General features: G+C 39.5%; 1 pseudogene; it reads left to right on the top strand.

The window, feature by feature from the left end:
- The first annotated feature begins 270 nt into the window (after positions 1–270).
- LOC111179763 (protein artemis-like) lies at positions 271–11,293 on the top strand (annotated as a pseudogene).
- The last annotated feature ends 14,520 nt before the right edge of the window (positions 11,294–25,813 follow it).

Here is a 25,813-nt window from a genome sequence, read left to right as displayed (position 1 = left end):
CTTGAAACGTACATATTTTTATTAAAACTCAACAGTAACTGCAGCCATTGTTTACAACTTAAATCAATAAAAGATACGCCCTCCCACCTTAGGAGTATTTTGTTGCTGACGCTGTTTAGAATTGGTGATAATGAAAATTAGACCCACACATCGCTGGTCCTATTGTTGTTTTAATAATCTCTACAGACCATGCATCCCCATTGCCTGAACCAGAGGTGGATAGCTCTCACCGCCCTGCCCTTGGTACCCCTCTGATTATAAGCTATGGGAATGGCTGAGATAACCTGGGAAGAAAGTGCAGCTGGAGAAGAAGGACTAGGACCAAACTTTGAGGCATTCTTATATGTAGAGAGTTACGTGGAAAAAAAAGATGAAACAACAAAGGAGACAGAAGGAGGAGCCATTGAAGTAGGAGGAAAATCAGGAGTCTAACTTCACAAAAGCAAAGGTATAAACGCGTTTCAAGGAGAGTGTGGTCGGTGGGGCCCAGTGTTGCTCAAAGATCATATGAGACGATAACTAAAAACTGACCTTGAATTCTGCAGCCCATATCTGGTGGATGACTTTGACAAGGTCAGTTTCAGTGGAGCGGTGGAAACAGTAGGCAGATGGAAGTGGGCTGAAGAGGGATTGGGGGATTAACAGGAGTACATCTAGACAACTGGTTTGAAAAGTTTTACTACAGTTGCCTGAATTTCCCAATAGTAAGTATAAGAATAAGATTGGAGTGGGGAGGGGGTTTAGAACCCAAAATACACGTGTTTGGTGGACAGGGAATTGTGGGGCAGTAGGTGGTAAAGAAGGGCATGGAGACAAGTCACTGCTAATTTCCTCACAGGTCGCTGACTATCTCATGATTCAAAATATCCATACAGTCATCATCCTCTAATGAAACTTGCTTCTCTAAGGCACCTTTGTCTGAAAGTAATTTCTGATTTAATGCTGTTGCTTTCCTCTTTGTTGTGATTTTCCTAGCAAATACATTATTAATTTTTATATTACATTGCCAATGCATAGTTGTTCCTTCAATGTTGTGGGATAATAGGCTCATTGATAAATTGGGGAACCTAACTTAACATTTGTGGCTTTAGGAATATGTGTCCCAAGAGTCAAACAATGGAGTATTAGTGTACTTTGGCATTTCAATCTGTTTGTATATTGGAGGCAATCCATTTACAATTAGATAATTATAGTGGCTTCCATTCTTCCCCTTGGCAATGTTATTTTGCAGTTCCTCTCATCCAGAGACAGACTCTGTTTCCCCACCTTTTGAATCTGGACTGATCTTATATCTTATTTTTGGACAATAGAATGCAGTACAGACCATGTGTTAGTTCTGAGTCTAGACCTCAAGAAGCCTTGATTGCTTCTGTTCTTTCTCTCAGAACTTTGCCATTGCCATGAAAATAAACTTGGACTAGCCTGCTGGAGGATGAGCCACCACGTGCAAGCAGAGCTAAGTCATGCCAGCCAAGGCCATCCTAGACCAATCTGCCCACAGTCAGTACACCAGCTGACCCTAGGAGGAGGCCCAGTTGAGATCAGCCAGGTCTCATCCAGATCAGCAGAACTCATGAGGATTAATAAGTGGTTGTCGTTGAAGCCACAAAGTTTTGAGTTGGCTTGTTTACCAGCAATAACTAACTGATAGAGTCATGTAGCCTTGAACCTTCGGAGATGGTACTTAAGATGGAAGCTGAATGCGCTATGATTAGATACAGCAATACTTTTTTCAATTACTTGGAGCTTCAATATAGCATATGCTAGAAATGCATTACTCTGAACATTGAGTTGTGGATGTTATTAGCTCATAAAGAAGTGATTATTTTTAGTGTATTCTGATGAAAAGCATTCATGGGAAAGGGCCAGGTTAATTTTACTTAGATTCTTTAACTCTGATTTTCTTCATGCCCATCCCATGACTGTCTCAAATCTTAACGTAACGGCAACATAATCACATTCTTTTGCTCATTAAGTAGAAGGATATGATTTCAATTTGGCGTCTTCTTTGAGAGCAGAAAATTGCTGAAATGATACTAATGAAATGCTCACTGACTTACATGCTCTTAAAAATATCTCAATTATTTGTGTCAGTCTCTTTTTTCTTTGACTTTTTTCCATAAGCATCTACTTGGCATATCTACAAAGGGATGTCTTCCTGCAGAGGGGAAAGAAATGTTCACCGGTTCTAAAAAGCTGCTGTCAGGATCCTGACATAGGTGAGGATCTTCTTCTCTCATCACTACATTATTTCCCTGAACAGACTGTAATTTCATCAATTTTCCATGCTTATGGCCATGAATGCTTGGCATTACCACATCTTAACGTTAACAAAAAAGAAATTACATGGCTTCAGTTTTCATTTGAAGACAAAGAAGACATGAAGACCTCATTAGAAATATGGTGTGTCTCCTGCTCACACCTGCTTTCCTTTGCTTTTTCTTTCCTTCGTGTTGATGCCAATGGCAGACATTGCTCTCCACCTGCCCGTCCCCTTGCCCAGTCCCTGCTGGTAACAAGGAGGTCAAAACCTTTTCAGAAGCCAGTTTTTGTGATACCTACACATGGTGGTGCTTATAGAGTCTGGACTCTTCTTTCCTTTCAGTATCAAAGAAATAGCCATTTATGGGGAAACTTAGGTAGCATTTATAACAGATTTATTTCCCTTTGTATTTCTTAGACTACTCATGTGGTTTTGAAGTGAGATAAAAGCATTTTTGTTTCAAAATTTGAAATTGTAAATTATGATAAAACCTACTAAATTTAGAAAGAACTCTGTCATGTGGGGAAGTTCATTACTCCTTGAAGTTTTTTCTGAGTCTCCTACTTATTAGGTGTATGACTTTGGGCAGGTTATGTAACTTTTCTGTGCCTCAGTTTTCTCACATGTAAAATGATAATACGGTCAGCCCTCAGTATCCATGGGGGATTGTTTATAAGTACCCTCAAGGATACCAAAATCGGTGGATGCTCAAATCCCTTATATAAAATGGTATAGTATTTGCACATAACCCATGCACATCCTCCTATATGCTTTAAATCATCTCTAGATTACTTATAATACCTAATAGAATGTAAATGCTATGTAAGTAGTTGCCAGTGTGTGGCAAGTTCAAGGTTTGCTTTTTGGAACTTTGTGGAAAATTTTTTTCCTGAATAGTTTTTTTTTAACATCTTTATTGGAGTACAATTGCTTTACAATGGTGTGTTAGTTTCTGCTGTATAACAAAGTGAATCAGTTATACATATACACGTATCCCCATGTCTCCTCCCTCTTGCGTCTCCCTCCCACCCTCCCTATCCCACCCCTCCAGGTGGTCACAGAGCACCGAGCTGATCTCCCTGTGCTATGTGGCTGCTTCCCACAAGCTAGCTATTTTACATTTGGTAGTGTATATATGTCCATGCCACTCTCTCACTTCGTCCCAGCTTACCCTTCCCCCTCCCCGTGTCCTCCACTCCATTCTCTGCATCTGTGTCTTTACTGAATAGTTTTGATCTATGGTTGGTTGGATCTGTGGATGTGGGACCCACAGATACGGAGGGCCAACTGTAGTAATACCTACTTCACAAATTGTTATGAGGCTTAAGTTTGCTAACACCTGTGAAATGCATAGGTCAGTGCTTGGCACACGAAGCATTCAATAACTGTTCATTTAGTTGTTATTCTTAATTTTTTTTTAAAAATTATTTATACATATCTTGTTTTTAAGATTATACTCTTCCTCATAAAAACTTTCTCATAATCTCTTGCATGAATTTGACGTTTACCAAGTTACAAAGGATTTCTTATCTGGTTCGCAAAGCCCCACAGGTGTGGACAGAGCAGGGATAATCATACTTATTTTACAGACGAGGAAAAAATTAAAGAGAATAATCACATGGTCCAGCAATTCCACTTCTAGGTATATACCCGAAAAAATTGAAAGCGAGAACTCAAGCAGGTATTTGTACAAAAATGTTCAAAGCAGCATTAGTCACGATAGCCAAAAGATGGGAACAACCCAAATGCCCATGGATGCATGACTAGATCAAACAATGGGGTATTATTCAGCCTTAAAAAGGAGTGAAATTCTGATATGTGCTGTAACATGGATGAACTTTGAAGACATTATGCTAATGAAATGTCAGACACAAAAGACAGATATTGTATGATTCCACTTATATGAAGTACCTGAGATAGTCACGTTCATAGAGACAGAAAGTAGATTAGTGATTGCCAGGGGCTAGAGGGTGGGGGAACGGGGAATTATTGTCTAGGGGGTATAGAGTGTCAGTTTGGGATGATGAAAAAGTTCTGGAGATGGATAGTGGTGATGGTTGCACAACAGTGGGAATGCACTTAATGTCAATGAACTGTATACTTAAAATTGGTTAAAATGGTAAATGTCACGTTATGTGTATTTTTCTACAATAAAAAAGTGAAGGTTTCTACACATGTCATAAGTATGAATAATAAAAATACTCAGAAAGAATAGATACCTTCCTATCTTGTCTTTTAACTGTATCATTTAGAGAGCAGAAGGCAGGTCTTTGAGGGCATTAAAGTTTTAAAAATTTATTTTATTTTAAAACTAATATGGACTAATTGAAAATTTGAGAAGTATAGGCAGGCATAAAATGAAAATAAAAGGGCCGTCCCCCTTTCCTCTGATGCTCTACAAAGTAACTTTTGACATGCTTTTTCTCTGTATCCATTCTGTGTGGGTATATATAAGCAAATACATATATTTGGGTGGGGGAGGGGAGAGAGACTACGTTTTAGAAAAATACGTGAGCTCAATGGTAGTATTCAATAACTTTAACTTCTCACTTGATATCATATATTTAAATTCAGAAATAGATATCTACCCATGCATAATGTCCTATAACTTCAACCCTCTTTTCCTTCCCTTTCCCTTTTATTAAAAAAAACTTTGAGTTATAATTTAGGTAAAATACACCTATTTAAAACGTGCAGTTTATGGCGTTTTGACAAATATATGTAACACCCTGCTAGTCAAGGCGTAGAACATTTTTATCACCTCAAATTCCCTCACAGGTATTCTCTCAAGAATATATCCTTTTGTGAAATGACAGTCAAATATTTTGGCAATTTTAAATTTATTTTATTTTTATTTTTGGCTGCGTTGGGTCTTCATTGCTGTGTGCAAGCTTTCTCTAGTTGTGGCGAGCGGGGGCTACTCTTTGTTGCGGTGCACAGGGTTCTCATTGCAGTGGCTTCTCTGGCTGTGGAGCCCGGGCTCTAGGCCTGCGGGCTTGAGTAGTCGTGGCTCGCGGGCTCTAGAGTGCAGGCTCAGTAGTTGTGGCACACGGGCTTAGTTGCTCTGCGGCATGTGGGATCTTCCTGGACCAGGGTTCGAACCCGTGTCCCCTGCATTGGCAGGCGGATTCTTAACCACTGCACCACCAGGGAAGCCCGGCAATTTTAAAAATGGGTTGCTGTCTTCTTACTGAGTTGCAAGTGTTCTTTGTATTTATTCTGGAAATAAGCCTTTTGTGAGGTGTATGTATTGTGAGTATTTTTGACCTTTCTCTTAACAGTGTTTCTTGAAAAACAAAGTTTTTAATTTTGATAAAATTCAATTAGTCAATACTTTTCTCTTATTGCTAGTGCTTTTCTATCATGTTTAAGAAATCTTTGGGCAGGTTCCCAGATGTGGTGGTGCAGTCAGCAGTGGCTTGGGCTTCCAGACCCGGCTGGGTGGCCAGTTCACTGTGGTTGGCTGGTGGTGTGAGCTTCTTCAAGGGGCAAATGGTCGAGTATCCAACAGTCTCCATTGACTTCTTGGACAGGGAGAACCTGAGGGCCCACACCTTCTTCCTGTCCCGCTGCCATAAGGATCACATGAAAGGATTAAGAGGCCCTACTTTGAAAAGAGGGTTGGAGTACAGACGAGGAAACCGAAGAATCAGAGAGGTTAAGTTAGTTTCCCAAGGTCACACAGCCAGTAGATGGCAAGACCAGGATTTCCACCAGCTTGAAGGTTTACTTATACTGTTTGCTGTTACTAAAGAGTTGTCAACTAGTTGTTGTTAACTAAAGATTTTGGGAGAAACGAATTATATCAACTGAAATTGAAACTCCTACCCAGATATCTTTAGTCAATGAAGCATCAAGAGAGAAGGGAGAGATTGTTGTGACTCTCTTACCAGCTGATCATTGCCCAGGATCAATTACGTTTTTATTTTAGGGCAATAACAGAACTGTCTTGTACATGGGAGACTTCAGACTCGCAAAAGGAGAAGCTGCTAGAAGCTTGCATTCTGGGGGCAGACTGCAAGACATCTTAGAGTGTGTACTTATATACTACTTTCCGCAGTCCAGAATATTATTAAACTCCTAGTTGGGTGGAGTGTCTGAGTGGAATATCCGAGCTGGTTTGAAGCTGGATCGTTCAGAGTCTGTACCATGATGTGTGGCTGAACTGCAAAGCAGCTTACGGGTAGGAGCATTAATCAGCCTTAGTGAGGAGTTAGGAGTCCAGGTTCTTGTGGATAAACGAGACATTTAGAAACATACCTGACATTCTTCATCATCTCATAACAGACTGTAGCACTCAGATCCACACATGTCGGCATCCAAAAGCAGAAGAATATTTTCAGTGGAATAAGTTACCCTACAGAATTAGTTCCAAAAATAGAATTCCACTTCACACAGTCGGCATGAAGCCATCCACTATGTGGTTTGGAGAAAGAACCAGAAAAAACAATGTCATTGTGAGGATTGGAGAGAGTTTGTACAGAGCTCACTTTTTTTTTTTTTAACTCCTCCTACAGTGAGATTAAGGATATTTTGAACCACATCTGTCCTGTGAATGTTACCGAACTCAGGTCCGGTTGCTCACCACTCGAAAGTCAGTACCCGAGAGGCAGTTGTTGGTAGAAAGGAAAATTGCTTTTAATCAGAATGCCAGCAATCTGGGGAAAAGGTGAACTCATGTCCCCCCAAAAAACCAACTCCAAAGATTTTGCTCAGCCATGAAAAATTTTAAAGAGGAAGTAATCTCAGTTAATCATTGAGATGGGGGATCAAACTCGTAGCCATCTCCCACTGTGTGCAGGCTTGTCGACGCCTTGTGATCTTTCTTTAGATGCTGTCTTGTTCCCATGGCTTGTGAGATTACTGAAGGGGAAGCTACTAGCAAAAAGACCTGGTCTTCAGTTAATTACTTATTCTTCATCTCTACTTTTTTGATCTAAGGAAAGAACCAACAGGTTAGGCAAGGTATTGTGTGATCAAAAGATTTGAAAGGTGTATTTGGGCCAGAGATGAGCAGATCTTGGGGGTGCCTGGTTTAAAAGTTAGTTACAGGGCTTCCCTAGTGGCGCAGTGGTTGAGAGTCCGCCTGCCGATGCAGGGGACACGGGTTCGTGCCCCGGTCCGGGAAGATCCCACATGCCGCGGAGTGGCTGCGCCCGTGAGCCATGGCCGCTGAGCCGGCGCCTCCGGAGCCTGTGCTCAACGGGAGAGGCCACAACAGTGAGAGGCCCACATACCGCAAAAAAAAAAAAGTTAGTTACAATTTTCTCTTCTTGGACCCCTAGGTGCACCCTTTCTCATTTCTTAGATTAAAATGAGAGATCTCTTGGAGCTCTTACTGTCTGCACCAGTGCCTAATTCTGGATTTTTGCATGCCTCTGGGTCCAGGCTGGAGATACTGGTGGAAAAAAAAAAATCCCAATAATTCACTGCTGAATTGGTCTTGCTTTGAGTTTTATTCTTTTTCTTTCCTTTCCTTTCTTTCTTTCTTTTTTTCTTTCTTTCATTCTTTCTTTCTCTTTCTCTCTCTCTCTCTCCCTCCCTCCCTCCCTCTCTCTCTCACCCACCCTTCCTTCTTCCTCCCTCCCTCCCTCTCTCTCTTTTTCTTTCTCTCTCTCTTGCCTGCCCTTCCTTCTCCCTCCCTCCGTCTCTCTTTCTTTCTTTTCCTTCCTTCCTTCCTTCCTTCCTTTCTTCCTTTCTTTCTCCTTCTTCTTCCTCTTCTTCTTTTTCCAATCAGCCTGCTATGATTTCCTTTTCAGAGTCCTCAGATGCTGCCCCATGCATTGTTTACAATGTTTCTAGTTGTGTAGTGTGGCAGAGACAAGGTGCGCTATAAAAAAAAAGAAAAGAAAAAAATTAGTTACAATGTAGCTTTGCTAAAGTGACCAGCAAAGGGGCTTCCTGCTGAGGGCAGTTACCTGCAAAGAGCTGCTCACATGGATGCATATCCAAATGCCATTCCAGAAGGCGCAACTATGGATAAAGTTAAAGAAATCTTCAAGCCTTCATGCCGGTCTTCCCCAAAGTATGGAGCCAAAGTATAAACCACTTGGAAAATTGAAGAGAGCTAGAACAATCCACCTAGACTCAGGAGGAAAACAGTGATCTCTTTGATGATCCTCTCCCTGTACTTTTAAGGCACAAGGTTCCAAACCAGCAAACTCTTCACCCTGAGGTATTTCCCATGGTGACTGCAGTATCACAAAACCAGCGTGACAAACTGAGAAAGGCACAGGGTGCCTCAAAGCAGAAAGCACACCAGCCTCTCTTTGGGCAAACGTTACAGATTATGAAGAATCCATCAGTGAAAGTGAAGAATTAGAAATCACAGCTTCATCTTAAGGATTTTCATTTAGATTGCTTTGAATTATATAGATCAATTTATGAAAAATAGACATTTTAGTAATATTGAATCTTCCAATCCATGAACATTTGGGTTCTTTAATTTCTACCAGTACTATTTTTTTGTTTGTTTTTACTATACTGTTCCTAACTATATTTTGTTAAACTTATCACTAGGTATTTCATATTTTTTGATGCCTTTATATGTGATATTAATAATACGAAGTCATTTTTTCTTTCAGCATTGAAAAAATGCCATTCCATTATTGTTTGGCTTGAGAAATCAGTGATAATCCTTATCTTCATTCAACTATATGTGTTGTCTTTTTTTTCCTTTACGACTACTTTTAAGATAGTCTTTTTATGATTGGTTTTCAGCAATTTAATTAAGATGTGCCTTGATGTGTGTTTTTATGTTTATTCTTCTTGGAATTCATTGTGATTTATGGATCTGTAGATGGACGTTTTTCATTAAATCTGGAAAATTTCAGGGCATAATTCATCAGATTTTATCCTCTCCAAACACTCCTTTCCTTTCTGGGAACCCAATTACCACTTGATGTTTTTCCACAGTTCATTGAGGCACTGTTATATTTCTAAGCCTATTTTCTCTGTTGCTTTAGTTTAGATAACTTATGAGGCCATGCTAAATTCACTAATATTTTCTTCTGCAATATCTAATCTTCTGTTAAGTCCATCCAGTGAATTTTTCATTTTAGAAATTGTATTTTTAAGATCTAAAGGTTCCCTTTATTTCATTTTTATAGTTTCCATCTGTCTCCTCATTGTATTTGTTTTTATAAATCTGTGAACATATTTATAATAAGTTTTTCAAGTCTTTTTTAAAACTTTATTGTTTCTCTTATTTTTGGTCTATTCTAATGATTTATTTTTCCACAGGTCATATTTTCCTGACTTTTCATAGGCTAGTAATTTTTAAGTTATATTCCGGACATTGTAGGTTCTAAATCTTTGAGAGTCTGGATTTTCTGATCTCCCATTAAAGCATGCTGAATTTTGTTGGGCAGTTAATTTTCTGGAAGATCAGATTTATTCTGTAAAGACTTTTGAGGGACTTTCCTGGTGGCGCAGTGGTTAAGAATCTGCTTGCCAATGCAGGGGACGCGGGTTCAATCCCTGGTCTGGGAAGATTCCACATGCCACAGAGCAACTAAGCCCATGTGCCACAACTACTGAGCCTGCGCTCTAGAGCCCGCGAGCCACGACTACTGAAGCCTGCAGGCCTAGAGCCCGTGCTCCGCAGCCAGAGAAGCCACCGCAATGAGAAGCCCACGCACCGCAACAAAGAGTAGCCCCCCGCTCGCCACAACCAGAGAAAACCCGCGCTCAGCAACGAAGACCAAACGCAGCCAAAAGTAAATAAATATATTAAAAAAAAAAAACTCAAGTCATCTTGAATCCTAAAAACTCAGTTACCTCATAACTTATATCTTACTGCCACCAGAGGGCGCTATGCAGGGAAGATGAGCTAGGTTTTTATTCAGCACCAAAAACCCTTCTAGGATTTTTGTGTTAACACTTACAGGAAAACTTGAGGCTTTCCTCACACTTAGAAGTATGCCTTCTACAGAAGAGATGCTTGATAAATATTTGCTGATGATAAGTAGGAAGAGGCCAGGTGAAGAAGTGGAGGAGAAATCCAGAGAGCTGGGTTCTGGGTGCTTACCCCTCTACCAAGTGGCTGTGAGATCTGAAGCACAGCCACACAGCCTGATGGGGCTTTGTAACTCTTTCTGTAAAATGAGAATAATGGGGTTATTGGGGGAAATAAAATAATCTATTTAAAAGGATCTTGAAAAATATAAAATGCTATACAAATATGACAGGTAATGAAATGTCCCTATGAAAACAAACCTGCAAAATGTTCTACTCACCGGTCCATTATCCTCTTCGGTAAATGATGACCCAAGCCCTAACACGATGCGCTTATTGCCAAGGGCCTCTAAATGTGTGTGTCTGCTTCCCCTTCCTGATGTTGATGCAGAAACAATTTTTATCCTGGTTAGCACATTCCTGGACACAGGGGCTGCTCATGAGGTAGTTGTATGTCATGCTTGGGCCTGAGGTGTATCCATATTCCTGCTGTGATAGGCAACTACATACACCCTTGGCGTGTTTTTTTTTTTTTTTTTTTTTATCCATTCAGTCCCTGGCATTCAACACACACCCAGAGATCTCTCTGGAAAAACTGGGGAAGTTGGTCTAACACCCACTGGGTCTTCCACGGTTCCTTGAAAAATTACACGTTCCTCAGTGACACCTCTCATTGCTTTTCCAAATTAGCAAGAATTGACAGTCTTGAAATTTAGAGACACATAGCTCATAAATATGCATTCAGTACTCTGACCCAAGAACACAAATCTCTACATATTTGCTGTCCTGAAATATATTCTGCTGAGATTATGTTTTCTTCTTCCTCTTCTAGGCTGCCCCACACAGGTTAACCTTCTCCAGTACCCTTACATCAGACCGTTCTTGGAATCCAGAAGCTCCAATGTTTTCCCACTTTCCATAGAAATCAATCAGATTCCTCCAGATCCCATGATGCCCACGCTGCTCCTGTGTCGGTCGACTGCACTGCCAGTCAACCTGAAGTTGTCTCTGACTTCTGCACATACTCCAGGCTTTCCTGTCTCTGCTTGTGCCCTCCCATCCCCACCTGCATAGGGCCGAGTCCTGCCCGTTCCTCCTGGCAGAATTTAAATGCCAGCCCTTTTTTGGAGTAATTTCTTCCACCTCTCAACTCTCACTTAATACTTTCTGCTTGGTACTCTAGGGAGCTATGACTCTCTTCTTCTTGTGTCCGATTTATCTTTGTATTCCCACAATATCAGCACATGATAGGCCCCCTATAGATATTTGCTAGGCAACATAGATGAATGGAATTTAATCTAAAGGGTCTTTAGGGAGTATCCCATTAGAATACGTATCTATCCAAAATTAAAGGTTGTCTTTTCTTTAGAAGTAGTTATTTGTAGCCATTTCTATTGTCTTAGTTCCCCAGCTGACCCCTTCCCGAGGTCTGTGCCTGTTTTTGCTAAGTTTTTACTTTTCTCCATATTAAATTTACAGTTTATATCAAGCTCACTTGTTTAAGTTTTTTATTTCTGTTCCCACTGTTCTCATGTCCCTTTACAATGTATGCAATTACATGAGCTGCCTTTGAGAGCAAGATTAGATTTTAAATCTTGTGATTAACCTTTCACATTATGAGATTGCCAGCTCCAAGTTTCTCGCACACTTCTCTTGTTTTGCTCTAGACTAATTTCTCTATTTCATCTCTTTTGTTTTGTGTTACTTTGTAACTCGATTCTTGGCTGCGTAGGCCCAGCTTGGGAGAATTTCTTGCCTTCCTAGGTTTTATAGAATGACTCTTATACCTAAAAATCAAACAAATCTATAAATGGTGGAAAACAGCCTATCTAAATCTGCCCGGTAAGAGTTCCAGGTGGCTACCAGAGTTGCAAAGTTCTCGCTATTCTGATATTTTGAACACAAGATCTTCAAAGAAGACGTTTTGAAAATTTACTGAAGATACAAATTGCATGTATTTACACATGGAAAATTTTCCTAAATAGAAAACTACTTAGCTTTAAATTGGAACATTAGAGTGGAAATCTTTTCAAATTCATTAACTGCTGAGGTTTTGGTCTACATTTGTTGAATTCTTATTTTTATCCAATTTGTTTTAATTAAAAAAAGAAAAACCCTTTTGAGCTTAGAGGACCACTTTAACTTTTACAGTGCAGTAGAAAAGTATTTTGCCAGTGACCCAACAAAAAATGATAAAGGTGTGTATTTTAAAAAATACTTACAATACATCCCTTCAGGAAATAACTAATTTACAAGGAAACAAGATATTTGATGTTTTAAGATCTTTCTCTTAAGATCATTGCAGCAACTTCCAAGAATACTTCATTTCCTGGCAGTCTGAATACAACTAACATGAATAAACAATCAGTATTTAGACCTACAAAAGAGATTCATTTATAGTAATTGGTTATAGACAACATCCTAGGCATGAAATTAATTCCAGCCCGATCTGAAAACCCTGATAGTGTTAAAATGGATGTTTAATGTGTTATTAGTTAATGATATTTCTTCTGAGGACCTTATCAAGTTGCACACAGCAAAGCTGTTGTCATTATTTTTTACTCTCCCAAAGTGACACTTTAATGAAATGTGTCAGCACACCAGTGTTAGGATACGTTTCATTAATGCCCAGCACTTTTGTTCTATGCTTTACATTTGGAAACAGATTTAAGTATTAAGTGCCTCTAATGTCTGCAGCCAGGGAATCCTTTCCGAATTTGTAACAGTGACCAGAACAGACCGCATTACACTCTCCAAATGGTGTGGTTTTGCATTTGAATGTCTGAATTATCCCGGTTTCTTAGAGACGACCAAAACGCCAACATCTTAAATCCTCAAAATACTGTCCGCTTCATTGAATGCTAGTGATCTAAGCATATGTGTAATTATTCTGTAATTCTCCCCAAAATGTGATTCCTTGGAAATGCATACTAGGTTTCTCCTATTGTAAATGCAATGACTATTTCTTTGTGGCCACTTCTTTAAATACGGTAACAAGCAAGTCTGTGTGTCTGTGTGAACCGCCTTGATAATGATGATTTCTTCCCAAGCTCTCCTTGGGACACCCATCGGGGAAAATACGCCCTGCATTTGTGTAAGAGAGAGACCCTGATCACAAAAAGACCATTTAAGATGGTATACATTACAACTAGAGGATTTCTTGCCAGAAACAGGCCTAATGTCACTCACAATAGCCTTAGAAATAGTCTCAGATAGTAAGTTAGACTTTGCACATGTTACCAGGGCCAGCTGTGGTAATCCATGGCTGCATATAGATTTTAGAGAAGAATAGAATCCCATGCTCCTTTCAAAAAGCTTTGGTTGTGGTCAACCATGGAAAATTAAAACATACACTTTAAAAACTGACAGCTGGAAAGAAAAGTGGTGGTGGAGGGGGGGCAGGATGAAGTAGAAGGGATGGTTAGGGTATATCTTAACTTCGGTTTTTATTTTAAAGTTTTGCACTTTCTTTGGGAAAACCCATCGGTGGCACCTTTCCCTGGAAACCACCTTAGTGGGCAGTTATTCCAAGCTGTGAGATCCGGTGTGTGGAAGTCCTTTGCAAATGGTTAATGTCTCCTTCATATGTGGCTGGGCTGTTCTTATTACAGCCCCTCATTAATTCCAGTGTGAGTCGTTTAATTTGGCCTTTTGGTTTAGCAGAGTGCGGTGGGTTTGTGGGTGTTTACTCGTAAATACAAACGACCATGGAATGGGGGGGGCCGGAGGGGAAGGAAAGTCAACTTGCAGGATCATAGTTACTCTGTGGATAATTTGATAATCACTCCGCAGCAGGTGCTTGCATTGAGTCATTCCTCCTCTTGGCATAATTTTGCGAATAGCTTGGTTTATACAGCCTGTGCCATTCCCGCAGCACCATTTCTAATGGTAGCTTTCAAAATGATTTCAGCATCATGTGAGCTGGGACATTAGTTTCCTACTAGTCCATCTCAGTTATTTGTTTATTCTTGGCAATAAAAGTTTTAGAAATTTTAAATCTGGGAGAAAACACTGGGAGACAGTAGGAAAATCAGTCTTATTGATCATTTAAAGGAATTTTAAAGTTTGAATTAAGGGAAAACCGTTTTAATCTTTTCAAAAATACGCAAGTAACAAGTGAAGAAGTGAAAACGTTGGCAACTTTTGTACTTGAGAGGAAGATAGCAGCTGGGGGTGGAAGGGAGTCAGGCAGTGGCGGGGAGGGGTTGGGAAACAGCCCCCATAGTGAAGCCTGTCCTCTGTACTTGCCAGGCCCCCATGAGAGATGCCACGGCTGGCTGTGTTTCCATTAGCATTAGAAAAGACCAATTTTATGTTGCAAAGTAAATTTTAGAAATTTAAAAGAAATGACGGAAATAAGAACTCAGGACGCACTATGTTGCTAGGAGATTTGGATCTCTTCCCAAGGAAAGAATGATGTGTGTAAAATCAGCAAAAGATTTCTGAATTCTTCATCCTGTTTATATTTATTTTTAAAGTACTGTACTGTATCATTTATCTGGGTGTTATTTATTTGCCAGTCTTATGAGAAAACAAACTTAAGAAGGCTTCTGAGCAATAAAAGTATGTGTCCTTAAGTCTGCCCACTAACTTTATGACTAAGAGAGCCCCTCAATACTCACTCAGAGCCTAATTACTCGTATGTTACAAATACTTCTAACACACATGGATATCCGCTTCTCCAGCCATAAAAGATTAGAAGCAGCATAGCAGATGGGGAACAAATGAGGAGAGGATCTCGGACATACTGGAAGCAGCAAGAAATAATGGCTGACAGCTTGATTGTGAAGGGGAGACAGAAAATCCATAGAAAGCAAACGTAACACTGTGAAAGCTTAGCAGTCTGGAGCCATTCAGGGTTTTACAGTTTACCAATCCCAGAAGGTCTCACTGTGTCATGGCATAGAATAAAAACTGATGCTCATAATCATGACTTTGAGTCATCAAGAAAAGATTGTGTTGTTAAATGCGCCTGTCTTTTTTTTTTTTTTTTAATCTGAGGCCTATAGCCAGTGTTTATGAGGCACTTAACTTGATAGAAAAAGGAACTCAGTAACTGTCATCTTTATGTATAGCCCCAGAGTCATGTTTCAATCCTGCCCACGTGCAGGCATTCATTTTCCCATATATTGCTGTCATGAATGTGAATGCGCCTGCCTTTAAAAAGGCATATGTAGAATAATTTCCACTGGAATTGGCTAATATTGATATTAAGATGCAAGTCTTTGTGCTTAAAAAGCTGACCTTTAGTACTTTGGAAATTACTATTTATGTGGAGATTATTTCTCTCTCCACAATGCCAAATAATTAGTACATAAAAATTCCTCATGCTTTGAGTTTTGGCATAGCTAAATGTTCTTACTCAAATTGAATTTTATAATTCTTTCTCTAGTGACACAGCTGGTATAGTGAGGAAAAAAAACACTAAAATGAGAATCAGAAGATTTTCTTGGTCCCTGCTCTACCTCTGAGGTGCCAGGCATTATGGAGAAGTTAGTTACTCTCTGGTGCTGTTTTCTTACCTATTCAGTGGGGTTCTCAGACCCCATGCAGTCTGACAAACTATGATTTTCTTGAAATGGTAGCTCAGTAAGTGATAGGTGATTGACTCTCTTTGTGCTTGATGCAGGACTGAACCACAGAGGCTGCCTTCCATCCCGTGGGGATTAGAGGGACTAACCTCAAACTTTACGCTCACCAGCATCCTGTTAAGGTATTTTAAAGTGACTCTAAAAGGACTTAGAGCCAAAAATGTTAATAACCTTTATCTCTCAGTGGTGAGAACACAGAAGATTTTTCTTTTCTTTTCTTATGCTTTTTTCATACTTCCAACATTTCTAAAACAAATGTGTATTATTTTTATAAGGAAAAAAGCAATAGAAGCTATTTTAAAATTATAGACACAAAAGAGAAAAACTTGGGGGCCTTCTAAATGCTTAGAGGAGTTCGGTCTTAAAGGCAGAGCACGTTTGAAATAGAAGGTGGATAATGTTACATCCCCGGAAGTAGAAAATCCACTCGACAACTATTATGTCTGCCACATTCAGGACTCTCAAAATGGGTGGTAATTTTTCAGATTTGAGGAATAAAAGTAGCATCCAGCAAACCAGGGGAATACGGCATTAAAAGAAAACTCCCCAAATAAACAACTACTTATAATCCTGGGCTCCCAGCTGCCTTTTGTCTTCTAGATGATTATCATGGCAGAATATCCTCCTTGCCAGGGACAATCTCATTGTGATTTGTCAGATGCTAACTGATAAGACAGGAGCATTTTTCTAGACTCTGAATCTCTGGCTACTTTCCCCAGGATCATCTCCTTGGATAATTGTTAGAAAATTTGCAGCCTACCCAAAACCTGTCGAAAAATACTAGAGAAATAGAGAAGGATCCAGGAGGCTGATGAAGCTCTGAATGTTTAATGTCCCAGGAAACTGGCTGCCTGGACGCTGCCAGCAACTAGGGGACCAGTCGATTGCAGCTCAGGAAAATGGGCCTGGCCCGGACAGCCCCAACTTGGCAACAGCTTGTGGGGAGTAAATCCTCTCACTGAAGGTTTTGCTTAATCTGAATACATTCAATTTCAAAATCTGCCCTTGATCTAAGCCCCTTAAGCTTCTGGGGGAGGACTAAGGACCTTCAGGGTCAATGCCAATAACAAAAGCTAGGAAAAATCCACCTTTCCTCATATCTCATTGCTGCATTCTATAAGCTGTTAACTCACTGCAGAAAATGTTTCCTTTCAATGAAGTTGTCTTTAGAGAACCTCCTCCCTTCAGTTTAAAGATGACATTCAGTGCTTGCTTTTTTACATGTTCAACATGTTCAGTAGAAGGAACACCAGACAAAATGTTAGGAGGCCTGGGTGATAACCTGAATGTGCCCCCGCCAGCAGTGGGATTGTGGCAGAGCAACTGCTCTGAACTTATGTTACCAGTACAGTGAGTTGGTTGGGCCAGATATATTTTTCTCCTAACTGTGGTCTTTGTAACACTTGTCCTTATAGGTGCTTTCCCAGGGGCGGGATGATTGTAATCAAATAAGCTTGGTGAACACTGAAGATCACATCCCTCCTTGGAGATTCACAATGTCCATCAGCATATTAAAGGCTCTGAGAAGTCCTGTAGTAGAGAAACTTTTACAAATGTTTTCAATCCAGTATTTCCCAAACTTCTTTACTAAACCAGGAAGCCCCTTTTGTCTGGTAATTCCTATTTTGAAACCAGAGTCCCATTCCGACAATATAATAGATGGTCCTGTGTCTGATCTACATTTTAGCAGTTACATGAGTATATATGTAGAGGGCATGATCAAGATCAAGGCATGATATCTTTTACATTGCTGGGGGCTTAAGGTTGGGAGATATAATTTATTCATTGGTTTAGGGAATTAAGATCCAAAACGACTCAGCAGTTGCATTAGTTTCCTGTGGCTGCTGAAGCAAACTACTGCAAATTTGGTGGCTTAAAACAACAGAAATGTGTTTTCTCACAGATATTGTATTGGTGTTGTATAGCCATCTGTACAAATGCAATATGGTGTAGAGTTATTACCCAAGTTCCTATATGTAATGTAAGACCCTGTGTCCCAGGCCATAAAAGCAGTATTATGTAGTAGTGAATAGAGATGAATTCAATTAGATCAAGATATGAGTGCAGACCTATCACTTAATATCTACATCACCCTAAGAAGTTATTTAATCTTCAAAGCCTCAGTTTTCTCATCTGTAAAATGGAGATAATAATAGTACCCATCCCAGAGAGTTGTTGTGAGGATTAAATGAGATGAGGCCTGTAAAGAGCTTAGCACGTTGCCTGGCTAATAGTAAATGCGTAATACCTTCTGGCTGCTATGGTAATGCTTATAATTGTAGGGTGGGAATGTATTCTGGGAGACCCCCAAAGGAGTAGAGATCTGGACCCATGGCATATGAGGAGGACTGTCCCTGGGGGACACGAGATCTGCCTTCAGTTATGCAAATATGTTCTCGTTATTTTTCAAGGGATAGAAATCCAACTTCAACTCAATTTAAAAAAAGGAAATTAGTAGTTTAACACCCCTAACTTAAAAATTTAGGGAAATACTAGCTTTGGGCCTCATTGGATACAGGTATTTAAACAGTGTCCCTAGGGGAATTCCCTGGTGGTCCCAGTGGTTAGGATTCCACGCTTTCACTGCCGAGGGTGTGGGTTCAACCCCTGGTCGGGGAACTTGCCTGCAAGCCACGTAGCAGTGGCTAAAAATAATAATAATAAACACTGTCCTTAGGATTTAGCTTTTTCTCTTCAGTGCTCTATCTGTTCTGCCTTTCCTCTGTGTCAGTCCCATTCTTAGGTAGGCTTTCCTCTCATAGTGGAAAGATAGTTGCCAAGGACACCAGGCTTTCCCTTAAGTTCTCAGCAGTTCAACCAGTTTCCAAAATATCCTGGAATTGATTTTCAAGGTTGTCAGGTATCCTGTAGCAGAGACAGGTTTTCTGACATGGGCAATCCAGGGTTGAACTCTAAATGGCCAGGCTTAGGTCACGTGTCTCTCCCTGAACCAACCCCTGTGACCAAGGATTTGAAATGCTGTGATTGACCAGCCTGGGTCCCCCGTTTGTCCCTGAGGCCCCCTGGCTTAATAGTGAGGGCAGTGGGGTTTCCTAAGCACACTCGGGGAGCTTTCCCAGAAGGTGTGGGAATGATTGAAAGACAAAGCCATAAGTATCCCCTATGGCTGTACTGGGGACCTGGTGGCAAATAGTGAGGAGAATCTTTCCTCTGCCTGGCTGATTACTCATCTGTTGTTCTGGCTGGCTCATTGCCCCCTAGGCAGAGTCTAGGTGGAGAGGGGCTGAAATTCATCCAGATACCACCCTTAATGTTCCCTGGGACTGCCCTGCTCCTATGGCCAATGGACCCTAGAGCTTCTGAGCGCATAATGTATTATCCACCCTGGGACAATTGTGAGAGTGAAAGGGGATGCTATGAATAATTGTGCTAGGACAACAGACATAAGCCAGGGCTGTACCAGGAACTCTAGGACATGTAATGATCCTGTTGCGAGCCAACCCAATGCAATTCCGCCCAGTTCTACCAGTAGTGACAGAGCCCTTACTGTGCTTGCTCTGGGGCAACAGGTGAAAAGATATCAATTTGGGATGTTTGCTGCAGTTTTAGCAGCTCTGTCTTCTCTTTCCTTCCCCAACTCATCAAACCATGTTTGCTGGCAGAGGTGTACTTGTCTGTCATGTTCCTCAGCGGGAGAATGAAGGACCTCTGCGTTGACCCTTTGAGAGACATAATAAATATAAAGCCTACTCTTTCATTCTGGAATATCAGACTGTGGCTCAGGCTAAGGAATTCAAAGTATGAGTGAGTAGATGGGTTTGGTGAGCTTGAGACAGAGCCCCTCCCTGGCCTTTAAGGCCATACCCCAGTTTTCCCAACACCATTTATTGAAGAGACTATCCTTCCCCCATTGAGTATTCTTGGTGCCCTTGTCAAATGTTAGTTGACCATTTATGCGTGGGTTTATTTCTGGGCTCTCTATTCTGTTCCATGGTCTTTGTATCTGTTTTTGTGCTAGTCCCATTACTGGTTGATTACTTTAGCTTTGTAATATAGTTTGAAAGTAGGAAGTATGATGCCTCTAGCTTTGTTCTTCTTTCTCAAGATCGCTTTGACTATTTGGGATCTTCTGTGGTTCCATATGGATTTCAGGATTTTTTTTTCCATTTCTGTGAAAAATGCCATTGGAATTTTGACAGGGGTTGCAGTGAATCTGTAGGTCACTCTGGGTGGTGTGGACATTTTAACAATGCTAATTCTTCTAATCCATGAATACAGGATCTTTCCATTTATTTGTGTCTTCTTCAGTTTCTTTCATCAAAGTCTTAGAGTTTTCAGTGTACAGATCTTTTACCTCCTTGGTTAAATTAATTCCTAAATATTTTATTTTTTTGATGCAATTGTAAGTGGGATTTTTAAAAATTTCTTTTTTGGTTTGTTTGTTCTTAGTATATAGTAGAAACACAACTAATTTTTATATGTTCATTTTGTATCCTGCAACTTTACTGAGTTCATTTATTTGTTCTAACAAATTTTTAGTGAGTCTTTGGGGATTTCTATATGTAAGATCATGTCAAACAAAGATAATTTAACTGCTTCCTTTCCAATTTGGATGGCTTTTATTTCTTTTTCTTGCCTAATTGCTCTAGCTAGAACTTCCAGTATTATGGGTTTTTTTTCTTTTTTTTAATGTAGTTGACATACAATACTATGTTAGTTTCAAGTGTACAACATGGTGATTCAACATTTAAATACATTACAAAATTCCAGTGCTATGCTGAATGAAAGTGAAACAGTGGTTACCTTATCTTGTTCCTGATCTTAGAAGAAAAGCTAAAAAAAAGAAAAAAGAAAAGAAGAGCTTTCAGCTTTTCACTGTTGATTATGATGTTAGCTGTGAATTTGTCATATATGGCCTTTATTATGTTGAGGAACATTCCTTCTATACCTAATTTGTTGAGAGTTTTCATCATGGAAAGGTGTTGAATTTTTCAAATGCTTTTTCTGCATCAATTGAGATGATCACAGGATTTTTATCCTTTATTCTGCTAATGTGATGTATCACATTTGTTGATTTGCATATGTTGAATCATCCTTGCACCCTAACAACCCATAAACAAAAGAATGAAATTGGACCCTCATCTTACACCACACACAAAAATTAACTTGAAATGGATTAAAGACTTAAACTAAAATGTATTAACCTGAAACCATAAAACTACTGGAACAAAACAAAGAAAAAGCTCCTTGAAATCAGTCTTGGCAATGATGTTTTTGGGTATGACACCAAAAGCCTAGGCAACAAAAGCAAAAATAAACAGAACTACAGAAGCAATCAACAAAATGAAAAGGCTATGTACAGAATGGAAGAATATATTTGCAAAGCATATATGTGATAAGGAGTTAACATACAAAATATATAAGGAACTCATACGACTCGATAGCAAAAAGCAAACAGCTCAATTAAAAAATGGGCAAAGGGCCTAAATAGATATTTCTTCAAAGAAGATATGCAAATACCCAACAAGTATGTGAAAAGGTGCTCAATATCACTAATTATTAGGGAAATGCTAATCAAAACCATAAACCTTGCACCTGTTAGGATGACTATTATCAAAAAGACGAAAGATAAGAAGTATTGGTGAGGTTGTGGAGAAAGATACTACACCATGCTCATTCCTACCTTAGTACCTTTGCTCCTGCAATTTTCCCTGATTGGCCCACTCTGCCCTCAGATCTTCCTGGGGAAGACTGTTCCTCTGGATCAACCAGATTTCACCACACATGTCATCTCCAAAGATCTCTGTCCTAACCACTCAATTTAAATATCTCCCTCACTTCATATCTCACACCGTTGACATTCTTTGTTGTGTGGGACTGTCCTTAGGCATTGTAGGATGTTTAGCAGCATTCCTGACTTCTACCCACTAGATGCCAGTGACATGCCATCCCCCGCTCCCACCCAAGGTTGTGACAACCCAAATATCTCCAGACATTGCCAGGTGGCCCCTGGGGGCAAAATGGTCCCCACTGAGGACCACTGGTGTGTTTCTCTCATGATCTGGGGGCACCAGTAACTCCTGATTCAGTTCCGTGCTGGCTTCACTATGATTTCCCTCACCATTTACATTCCTCTTGTTAAAGCTCATGCTCTGTTTGACTCTTTGCTCACACGGGGCTATCTCTCAGCTTCTCGTTATCCTAGATTCCTCATCGAGGAGGAATCATTTCCAGGAACGGGAACGAGAAGTGGTTGGGAAACCAACGGCCCTTATCTGGAAGCGTGAATAATGGGCCGATGAATACGCTTTTCTGTGGGCCACTCTCTGCAGGGCACAAACTGGCTACAGGATAGAGGGGCAGATCCGGCTTACAGATGTGAAATATTGGGTTGGGATGGTGCTTTTTATATTTTAAATAGTATGCCATTAGGTGAGACATGTACTCTCCAGTTTAGCATGGCATCACCACGTCAGTGCATCAGTGTCTTATATCTGTCCGGTTCACACATCTATATGGCCTGCCTGGCCACGGTAAGCAGTTGGAGTTCATGACCAATCATGCTTTAGACATAAAGTACTCATCTAAATGGAATATTCTAACTCTAACCTATTCACAAATAGAGAATGGGCACCATTCTTGAAAGTGGAAGATGGGATAGCTCTGTAGACAGTTTTATTTGTATTTCTACTGTGGGGTCCAACATCATAGACTCTGACTATATTTATTTTCTCCCTTAGGTAGAGAATTTTGGACTCTAGATGGAAAGTGTTCTTTTCTTCTTCACATTGACACCTGCCTATTTGCATTTGGAGTTGTACTCCTGAGTTTAGGGGACCAAGTGGGAGCAGCTAGAAGAATCCTGGTGCCCTCATATGATTTTGGTGACCTTGTGCTATTTGAAGACTCTTCAGGTTCTTTCTTGGGTATTTCACCTCCTAAGAATGGATTGCTGATGCATTTAATTTTATCTATTTTTTTTTGACAAATATGGGGCTCACCAGGTTGGGCCCTAATTTGACAAGAGCATTCCATAAATAAAAGCTAAACTAAAATACTTTCTATTTCCTGATGAGAAGATATAGCATGTGCAAACTCTAATCATATTAAAGTATTTCTGCCAACTGCTTATTACCGCATCAGTAGTTCTTGTGGGATTTAATAAACAGCTTATCTGTTACATCCTCAGAGAAACTTCCTCTCTTAACTTCTATGGCAGCTCATTTGTACTGTTCTAAGGATCCTTTTGTCATTACTGCCTTGCTTTGTATAAGGAACAATTTTTCCTTCTAGACTGTAGGGTCCTAGAAGCCTATGATCATGCTTCACACCTTCATGTCTCCACCATGTCCATCAGAGGGAAAAGATGCACAGGAGATTCTCCAAATGTTTTGTTGGCTGAATGAATATGTGATTTGAAATTTGGGAAGGGAGTGCTGCAATTAAAAAAAAAAACATTTTAAAAAGAAAATTTGCAAAACACAGAGATAAATAGAAAACAGACATTATCTATACCCCTATTGTTGACAGTCACTGTAAATACTTCAATGTCTTTTTTCTTTACTATATATTTAGATAATATATTTTGCCATAAAATTGCAATTATACTTAAGTGCAAGTTTGCGTCGTGCTTTATTTTTACTCCTTACTACGTAGTTTGAGCATTTCCTAAGTCATTAAATATTTTTCCAGCACACCATTTTCAATGGCTGTGTAGCATTTCAATGATGGCTAGATAATGATTTACTCATGGACATTGGATTGGTCTTAATATGGGCTATTGCAGATACGCTTTGATGAATGTCTTTATGCAAAAATAGGATATATAATTTGATACGTTCTTAGAAGTCAAATTATGGTACCAAAAATTTAAGAGCTTTTGGTACACGTGTTTCCAACTCCCTCCCATTTTTCTCCATAGGTGTCCCAAAACAAATTTATTAGATGGTACTTTACTCACAATAGTGATGCAGAGGATGACCAACTTCTGAGCAGCAGCAGCAGTAGTAATAACTGTAATAAAGATAATAATAATGACACCTGTATACCAAGTTACAGTTTAGAAAGTGCTTATCTCTCACTTATCTCCTTTTGTACTTAAGACTTGTTTTCTTTTGTACTCAGATATTATTTCTTACAGATGAAAAAAAACGAAAACTTGAGATTAAATGGTTTGTTCAAAATCACATAACTCATTGGAAGTCTTATATGTTCTTTCAACTACTCCAAGAGGGTTAGAGACAAAAATGAAGAGGAGATGTGGATATGGAAGGACAAACACAGCAAATGTAACGAAAAGAACCTTTGAAGTTTGGATATAACCTCAAGAAAGAGAGTGGCAACATTTTGTGAATAGATCAATGAAAAAAATCTTTTGGAGCTAGGGCTGAAATTTTAAATTCTAGGAACATTTCACAAAGGGTAGTCCCTTAAGCTCCTGAACCTCAGAAATACTTTCCTAAAACACCCTGATAAATTTGTGCCTTTGTGGCCCCCTAATTGTGTCTGGTTGGAGATAACGTTCTAGGCTGGGGGTGATTTTATCAGGAGAAAAGTATGTCTAGAACTTGTTTTAGGTGCCCAGACACTGTCAGAGCTAGAAGGGACTTTAGAAACCATTTTCTCTGATTCCCTCGTATAAACTAAGTCTCAGGAGAAGTAACTCGCTCAAGGTCACACAGAGATTCAATGTCAGGGTTGAAGCCAGACCTGAGAAATACAGTGTAAATCTGGACAGAGTACAGAGAAGGAATCAGGTTAAAATAAAGCAAAGCAATTTTTTTAAAGTTCTGGACCAAAGGAGTTCTTAATTCATTTAGTATGAGCATTTCTATTGTGTTACATCCAAATGCAGTTTCAGTTTACACATAATGCAAGGAAACACCCTTGTAAATCACTCAAATAAGCTTTCCTGTTTATTTTATTATACTTGGTTTTTTACCTTTAGCTAAGTAATTTATTTATTAGGATTGTACAAGTCATACAAATAAGAAATCAGAATCATGCATTACCAGGCATCTTAGTAAAGTATAAGTAAATCAGACCAGTTGTTTCTGAACCTGGTTGATTCTCAAAATCGCTTGGAGGACTTTTTGAATGTACACATTCCCAGAGCCCCACCCCAGGGATTCCAGTTTAGTAGATCTGATGAACTTGACTACTTCCTCCTAAACCTGCTTAAAAAAAAAAAAAAAAAAAGATTTTCAACTGTAACTGAATCCTTGAAAATAAGATCATGAATTCTCAGGAACTCTTAACATATAACACAGAATGCTTTTTTGGAAATGTCAAAGTCAAGTGACGATTCCTGCTTAAAAATTAATTTGGGGAGGTAAACCACTAAATGTCTATTCAGAATGACCCTATACTTAGAAGTGTCTGAAAAAATTAAGTTAGGGAGGCAGTAATAGGCAATAAATGGATTTTCTGTTGTGTAAATGTTTATACAGATGTTGTAAATGAGACTTTTCAAAAAAAAACCCATAGGTTGCTGACAGCAGACAACTTTGCATATGTGTGTTAACAGGAGAATGTGCTGTGTTTCAGATGAATGGGGAAGCCGGTCTAAATGACTTTCAGATTAGCTGGAACAGATGGAAGGGTCACAGTTGAACAACTTGACACACCAGCATAAAGGCAACATTGGAGTGGAGTTCATTGCCTATGACAGATACTGTCAATCAACCCCGGCGCTCTCTCAAGTTAACCAACAGTCTGGACCTTTAAAGATTTAAAAAAGAATTAAAAAAAAAAAAGTATTTTGAGGCAAGAATTGGGATTTATCTTTTTTTCCAGGACCAAACTCTATCCCAGACTGCCTAGGGTTTTTAGACACGAAGCAATAGATTATAGACGTTTTGGAAACTAATATGATATAAACTTGACATTAGGGACTTTCAATAATAAATAAAAAATTTAGTCCACATGATGGCTTTTGAGGGTTCTATCGTCACACTAATTAGAATATAGTGCAGAATACCAGAATGAAGGAAATGCAAGTCTTTTTCTTAACTGTTCAACTTGGATTTTGATCAACTGTTGT

This window comes from Delphinapterus leucas, chromosome 7 (assembly GCF_059928025.1).
Source record: "Delphinapterus leucas isolate spDelLeu-1000000601 "Yukka" chromosome 7, BTC_Dleu_Yukka2, whole genome shotgun sequence".
In the NCBI taxonomy this organism is placed as follows: Eukaryota; Metazoa; Chordata; class Mammalia; order Artiodactyla; family Monodontidae; genus Delphinapterus; species Delphinapterus leucas.
Note: the sequence above shows the minus strand (reverse complement) of the source record. Positions and strands in the feature narration are given on the sequence as shown.